Raw genomic sequence first — 8225 nt, forward strand, 5'->3', positions numbered from 1 at the left:
TACCAGCAGAAAATGGAGCTTTCAAAGGAAACCAATGATTTTTGTTGTACACTCACAGCAAAGCTAACAGCACATCACACAAGGTTTGAAAACGAGGTAGCATTTAAAGGGCACTGTCATGTCAATATCTTGCACACATCATCTCCCAGCCTCACTAACCTGTGCATAATATTACAGAAAATTAAACTGTGGGGCTTCCTCAGCTTGTCACAGCCTCTTTTTAAAAATCAGTTATGAGCTGTGTAAGGTAATCACTGCTTCCTTGTTCAAGATCAAGATTTATTTATTAGTCACATGTACATCAAAACACACAGTGAAATGTGTCTTTTGCATAGAATGTGCTGGGGGGGGGCAGCCCGCAAGTGTCACCACACTTCCGGCGCCAACAGAGCATGCCCACAACTTCCTAACCCGTACGTCTTTGGAAGGTGGGAGGAAACTGGAGCACCCAGAGGAAACCCACGCAGACACAGGGAGAACATACAGACAGTGGCGGAAATGAACCCATGTCACTGGCACTGTAATGGCGTTACGCTAACCACTACACTACTGTGACTGCCCTCACTGCCCCACTTGGCTTGAGGCCACTCGTTTCTCAGGACTTGATCAGGCCAGTTCATCGTATAGATGGGTGCCCTGACAGATTGGAGGGCACTGTGCATCCCCTACTTGTGTTTTCCTTACTTCCATGGCAGCCTTTTCTGCCATTGTACTGTGGCTGACATGACCTGGCTCTTTAATTGGTGACTTGTTCCCCAGTGTTCAGCCTGTCAGTAAGGCAGCAGTCATGAGCCCTGAATCAGCTGCTGATGGGGATTGCACAAGTCTTATTTTTAATGTATAAATCCATGTGCTAGATACCATGGTACTGTCTTAAACATACTTTTGTCAATTTTTGCAGAGATTCGAGTGGATAACAGTAGTATATGCAGCACATGTTTAGTGCACAGAAAGGGTGGTATTTCCAGTTTCTGGGCATGAACATTCATTCTGAGGATGAGGGGTGAATAGTGGGTGAGATCTAATACTCCCAGAAAGAATTGTGCCCTCAGAGAATACATCCTAAGAAATTATGGGCAGGAGTCATGAGTCCCAGGGTTTAATTTGCTGTGTATGCCAAACACAGTAGATCAAGGATTCTTAATATCTGTCAGTAATTGCAGCAGCTGGGTTAAAATGTTAAGTGCAGTTTACTCATGGGACTGACACTTGAAACCTTACTAATGCAGCCAAAGTATACAGAATGACAATACTGAGCCAGATGGAAGTGTTACAGCATAAGAAAGACAATCCTTCAGAAAATGAATGTTGTGTCTGGAAATACATATATTTGAAGCGTGGAGAATGTCCTTTAACTGGAAAGAGGACCAAGCTGAGTCTGATAAACAACAAACTATATTGTGTTTATGAGCCTTGCCAGCTGACTTATTTGCTACAGGCAGGTTAGGTACCTAAGGTACAAATTTGTGGGATATAAGCGGTATGCATTGTCGCTTGCTGAGAGAGGGAAAGGAGAAAATTGCAGAGGCTCCAGCCATAATATTCCAAATATCCAAAGGCTCAGGGTAATGCCCAAGGACAGGAATATTACAAGTGTTGTAACCATTTTAAAAAAGGGCGTGGGGTAAACCCACTAAGAAGAGACCAGGCAGTAGGAAAAGTTCCAGAAACAAAATCAGGGAAAGAATTAGAGGTGTGGATTGATTAGAGAGAAAGGAAGCATGGATTTGTTAAAGGCAAATCATGTCTAATTAATAGAGGTTTTTGATGAAGTGACTGAGGGTCGATGAGGGAAATCTACTTGGTAGTAGTATATATGAAACGGTAACACACTGTAGACTTCCAGCAAAATTGAAAGTCATGGAATAAAAGGCACTGTAGAAGATAACTAGAAATCTGGCTATGCAGGGCTATGCAGCAGAAGCAGAGAGTAGTCATGAAAGGTTATTCTTTGGATTGGAGGGAAGTGTACAGTAGAGTTTCCCAAGGGTCAGTATGGGGACATTTGCTATTCTTAATATATATTAATGATTTGAATCTGTAAATACAGAGCACAATTTCCAAATAATCAGCAGATGGTAAACTTGGAGGCAGATTGTACCATAAGGAAAATCATAATTAGCTTCAAGAAAATATACACAGGCTGGTTGAATGAACAAACAGGTGGCATATAAACTTTAATGGTAAGAAAAGTGAAGTGTTACATTTTGGTAGGAAGAATGAAAATAGGCGATATAAATTCGAAGGCACAATTGTACAAGACATACAAGGATACACATCTGGATGTGTGTGTGTGCAGCACAGCTTTGAAAAGTGACTAAAGTGCTAATGGGATCATGTGCTTTATAAGTGGAAGCATGGAGTACAAGAACAAGGAAATCATGATGAACCTTTATTAGACAATTCTATACACTTCACTAAAACAGAAAGCTGTTTTATACATAACAGAATGCTTTGTACTTTACCAGGCCTCCCAGAAAACTTGTATCCAATATCAAGGTGCATAAAGGAGTCTCCCATTGTCTAATCATAGGGCTTTGTACAAACCTTGGAGTCCATTCTTTGTCATACTCCCATAGTTTTTCCTATTTACTTACGACATCGAAAGGGGGCATTTATGTTGTTTTCCCGGTGCCATTCCCCCATGTATTCCCTTTAACCTATTCTCACACATACCCATTAAGACCTACCCCTGGACTTCATCCCTCATTTCTCTGACTATCTACCTGCACGAGGAGCAATTTACAGTAGCCAACTCACCTCACAACTAGCATGTCTTTGGGATGTGGGGGGACACCAGAGCACCTGGAGGTAACCCATGCAGTGACAGGGAGAATGTGCAAAATCCAAATTGACAGCACCATAGGTCAGGATTGGACCCAGTCTGGTGGGACTGTGAGACAGCTGTAGTGCTATTGTGTCAAATGGAGGGAGAGGGCAACTTTGTTAACACACTACCTGACCCAACTATCACACGATACTTGGTGGCTGGGGCTGCAGTTTCCACTGCAGTACAAGGTGAAGTCTTTCTACATCTGGATGTAACAGTGCAACATCAGATTGCTCTCATGTCACTAAAACATGCATGAACTTCATACTTAGCACACTTTCATCATGTGCCAATTACATTTGTTCAGGATTGCATCAATATATATTGTTCCGTTTCGAGGCCCGTGGCTCTGGAGATCTGCACTGGAGACTGTGACCTTGTCTGTAGGTGCAGGGGTGAGGCTAAGACTTAGATCTTGATCACACAGAAGTATTTGGTCTAGATCAGAAATACTGAAAGGTTCTGTCCATGCACTACACTGAGATTCAGGTCAATATCAATGTCTGGCCCACAGAAATTACGCAATCTTCTTTCCATTGATTGTGTAAGTTGTAATCTCCAATTACTTCTACATAGACGTTCAAGTTGCACTGAGATTTCTGTCCCCTCCATCTTGGCGAGTAGTGTTTGAAATGCCCATCAATGCCGAACACAATGGGGAACTTCTCGTGAAACCTGAGGTTCCTGTTGGACATGGTTGTGACCCATTTGTGGGTAATGATGGATGAAGGATTTTCAAGGTCAATGACTTTAGATGAAATGTCCAACAAATTTTTGGAAGCTTCTGCACTGGACTGTAAATGCTGTAGAAAATATTGTGTTTCCAAAGCACAAATAAAATAGTTGAAATTCAGAAAATGGAACAAATGTAAACCACATTTACATACCATAGATAAATCTTTATGTGACCAAGATGAAAGGCATATTCTCCTGCTTGAAGTTCCAGAGAGTTATAGAAGAACAAGGGTCTAAGAAATTATATTTTTATATGCTCACAAACGACAAATGGATGGGTTCCAGTTAACAATGCTACTGAAGACACAAGAGACTGCAGATGCCGGAATCTGGAGCAACAAACAATCTGCTGGAGGAACTCAGCGGGTCAGGCAGCATCTGTGGGAGGAAAGAAATTGCCAGCGTTTTGGGTTGAAAACCTGCATCGGGATTGAGAGTGGAGAGGGGAGATGACCAGTGTAGAGAGGAGAGGGGGATCGGCGAGAAAGGATGCCGAGCTGATTGGTGGACTGGGGAGGGGTGTAAAATGACAGGCAGGTAGTTTCAGGTAGGGGAGGAGAGCGGGGGTGGAGTTAGAAGACTGGCAGGTGACTGATAGATGGAGGCAGACAAAGGGAGAGAGGGAATAAAACAGATGGGGCTGACAAAGGGAGAGGGGAAACAAGAGAGAGAGGAGGTGCTGGATGTGGAGGCTCATCCTATGAGCCTCCGCATACAGCACATCATCCTTCGTTATTTCTGCCAGCTGCAATGAGATCCCACCACCAGCCACATCTTCTCTTCCTTATCTGTTTCCACCTTCCGTAGAAACCACTCCCTCCGTGACTCCCTGGTTCACTCATCTCTCCACACCCACCTCTCTCTAACCCTAGCATTTTCCCCTGCCCTTGCAGATGTAAAATAAGATAAGATATCTTTATTAGTGTAGCAGTTAGTGTAACGCTATTACAGCGCCAGAGACCCGGGTTCAATTCCTGCTGCTGTCTGTAAGGAGTTTGTACGTTCTTCCCCTGTGTCTGCATGGGTTTCCTCCGGGTGCTCCAGTTTCCTCCCACATTCCAAAGACGTATGGGTTAGGAAGCTGTGGGCATGCTATGTTGGCGCTGGAAGCGTGGCGACACTTGCGGGCTGCCCCCAGAACACTCTATGTGAAAAATACATTTCACTGTGTATTTTGATGTATATGTGACTAATAAAGAAATCTTATCTTATCTTAGTCAAATGTACATCAAAACACACAGCGAAATGCATCTTTTGCATAGAGTATTCTGGGGGCAGGCCGCAAGTGTCGCCACGCTTCCGGCGCCAACATAGCATGCCCACAACTTCCTAACCCGTACGTCTTTAGAATGTGGTAGGAAACTGGAGCACCTGGAGGAAACCCACATGGGGAGAACGTACAAACTCCTTACAGACAGCACCCAGAATTGAACCCAGGTCACTGACGCTGTAATAGCGTTACGCTAACTGCTACACTACAGTGCAATGTAGATGTAATACTTGTCTTTACACCTCCCCCCTCACCACCATCCAGGGACCTAAACAGTCCCTCCAAGTGAGGCAAAGGTTCACGTGCATCTCCTCCAACCTTGTTTACTGCATTCACTGTTCCCGATGTGGCCTCCTCTACATTGGCGAGACCGAGCACGGACTGGGTGACCGTTTTTGCAGAACACCTATGCTCAGTCCGCAGTGACCATCCCAAGCTCCCAGTTGCAGATCATTTCAACTCCCCTTCCCATTCCCACACTGACCTGTCCATCCTCGGCCTTCTCTGCTGCCAGGGTGAGGCCCAACACAAACTGGAGGAGCAAAACCTTATATTCCGCCTGAGTAGTCTACAACCTAATGCATGAATATTGTGTTTTCTAATTTTATGTAATCCTCCCCTTTTCCTTTTTTTCTCTTCTCCCGCCTCCCTTCCCCCAACCCCCACCCACCTCTGATCCTCTGGTCGTCCCATTTTTGTCCCCTTTCCCACCCCAGGACCTACCCCCACCCGTCTTTGTCCCAGGCTCCATCCACCCACCACACGCAGGTTCCCCCCCTCTTTCAACTCCCCGCGCCCCCCCCCATCTGGTTCCAGCTGTGGTTGACCTCTCCCCTAATGGTTCCCAGGTTCCCATTCTCACCTCTCTTACTTATCCAAATCCAGCTCTGGTAGTGCTTTGTGTTCCTGCTTATCTCCCTCCAGCAGCTGTCTCCTATCTTCACACTCCCCTCCCCCCACGTTGCTCCATCTGCTTTTTTTTCCCTCTCTCCCCTTGTCTGTCTCCATCTATCATTCACCTGCCTCTGTCTTCCAACTCCATCCCTGCCCACCTCCCCTACCTGGCACTACCTGCCTGTCATCTTATACCCCTCCTTAGTCCAGCAATCAGCTCGGAATCCTTTCTCGCCACTCCCCTTCTCCTCTCTATGTTGGCCATCTCACCTCTCCACTCTCAGTCCTGAAGCAGCGTTTTGACTCAAAACATCAACAGTTTCTTTTCTCCCACAGATGCTGCTCAACCTGCTGAATTGTTTGTTGATTGGGATGCTACTGCCAGTTTTCATTATAAACTGGAGCTGTTGACACCAATGGCAGAAAGTTTCAATATTCCAAACTTCACAGAAGTAAAATCAAATCGAATGGGAAGGGAAATCAGTCATGGTATAAAAGTGGCTGCCTATTCATTGCAGTCTGTTTTCCATGACTGGGATATATCATCCTTGTTTCAAATAATCAAAAATAATCAGATAACAGACAGCAAGTCATAAGGCCATCAAGACAAAGAATGGTACACCAGTCACAAAATAGAATGTAGTAACCAGGATGTCTCTAAATGCTCCATTCCTCTCAAAAGTTTGAAGGTATATTGAACTGTCACAGTAATCTCAAAATCTTACTTTCACCATTACCTGTGGTATCTTGCTATAAATGAAAAATAAGCATGCTTAATGAGTTTGTTGATCAAAATGTTCTAAACGACCAAGTACATTTAGTGATAGCAGTAACAAAAAGAAATTATTAAGTACATCTTTATTCCAATTCAAAGCCATTTAAAATATCTTCAAGTATACTCATTATGTTCTTCAAATCACTGATTATGCGCTGTCTAAAAGTGTGAATGTGAAGCTATGAACAATATGGATGCAAAGAATAGATTTTGGCATGTTCCATTAGCTGAGGAATTGAATCTCTAGACTATTTCTACACCATTTGGAAGATACAGGTGATTGTTCATGCCTCTCAGAATTTCTCCAGCTCTTGATCAATTTCAGAGTAGACTTCACAGGACATTAAAGCATCTTGAAGGAAATGCTGCCGTAATGGATTACATTTTATTTTGCTGTACAGATGCACAGATTATAACTGAAAGCTGGAAACCCTTTTAAAGCAGTTCTAACAAGAAGATATCAAACTGAACAAGGGTGAAATTAAGATGAAGCAATGAGTAGTGGAATATTCGGGTCACAAATCCTTTGAAGATAGACTAAAATCAGAACGTACTAGAGTTAAATCAGAGCAAATTACTCAGAATAACTATCTGCGTCAGTTTGCTTCAAAGAAATCAAAGGTGATTGTGTTTGACTCTGACTTGCTGTAAAATGAATTTGGGACTAAATTGGATATGGGCATGACGTGTGATTTACCCATGCCCATTCATTGCAATGTAAGGAGCACTCCAGCTTTGTGCTGGATGATTATTGTAATGATTTTAGTGTTCAGCCAGCACAAACTAGACTATTTGTCAGCTGACTGCATCAAGAAGAAGGGGATAGTGCTAGGTAAAACCTAGCCTGTTCTGCTCAAAGCCAGATAATGCCACTTGAAGGGAAGGTGTGTAGAATGGCTGAAGAAGGCGCTATAGAAATAGTGAGGAATGATGTGACTTGCAAAAGAGCAGCTTTGATGCTGTGAGGAATTCAATGCCTTCCTAAGGGTGCACAATTTCAGCAACTACATTTTTAAATCCTCTGTCCCTAACAATTGCGTGTCTCACAGTCCTGCCTAGTTTACCACCCCTCCATTACTCACCTATGAACAGCTTTTTTATCAGTCAGCTAGCTAAAATTTGCTTCATTCACTCTGCTGCATTGTCACACACCTACCTGCAAGATTCACACCCACATCGCAGAGCTTGAACGAACTGCCAACTATTCATCCGTGGCAAGGATCCCCCCATCTTACAACTTGCATGAGTGAGGCAGAAGGAGCCAGATAGAACTGATCATGTATTCCTGCATGCAGCAAAATCACATGAGTTCTGCTGACAAGGACTCAGGAGAGGATCTTGATGCTCCCGGCTATAGAAATTTGAAGGTTCCCGCAATGAAATGTCAGGTGCATTGGCAGGCTTTCCAGAAAGTTAGTGTTCAATGTGAAGAAGCATCTATAAACTCAGCATAAATGTGACACAGTACCTTGCAGAGAGCTTGGAATCAGTTCTGCTTATAACAGAAGTGGTGGGCACAATTATGGATTCAAAGAAGATTAGCGATTGACAGCTTGTGGCAGTTTCCTCAGCAGTATGGTATGGCATGGTAGCATAGCAGCTACCATGCCATACCATACTGCTGAGGAAACTCAGCCAGCGACCTGGGTTCGATTCCCACTGCTGCTATGAGGAGTTTGTACGTTCTTCCTATGTCTGCATGGGTTTCCTCTGGGTGCTCC

The sequence above is a fragment of the Pristis pectinata genome, chromosome 9 (assembly GCF_009764475.1).
Source record: "Pristis pectinata isolate sPriPec2 chromosome 9, sPriPec2.1.pri, whole genome shotgun sequence".
Taxonomy (NCBI): domain Eukaryota; kingdom Metazoa; phylum Chordata; class Chondrichthyes; order Rhinopristiformes; family Pristidae; genus Pristis; species Pristis pectinata.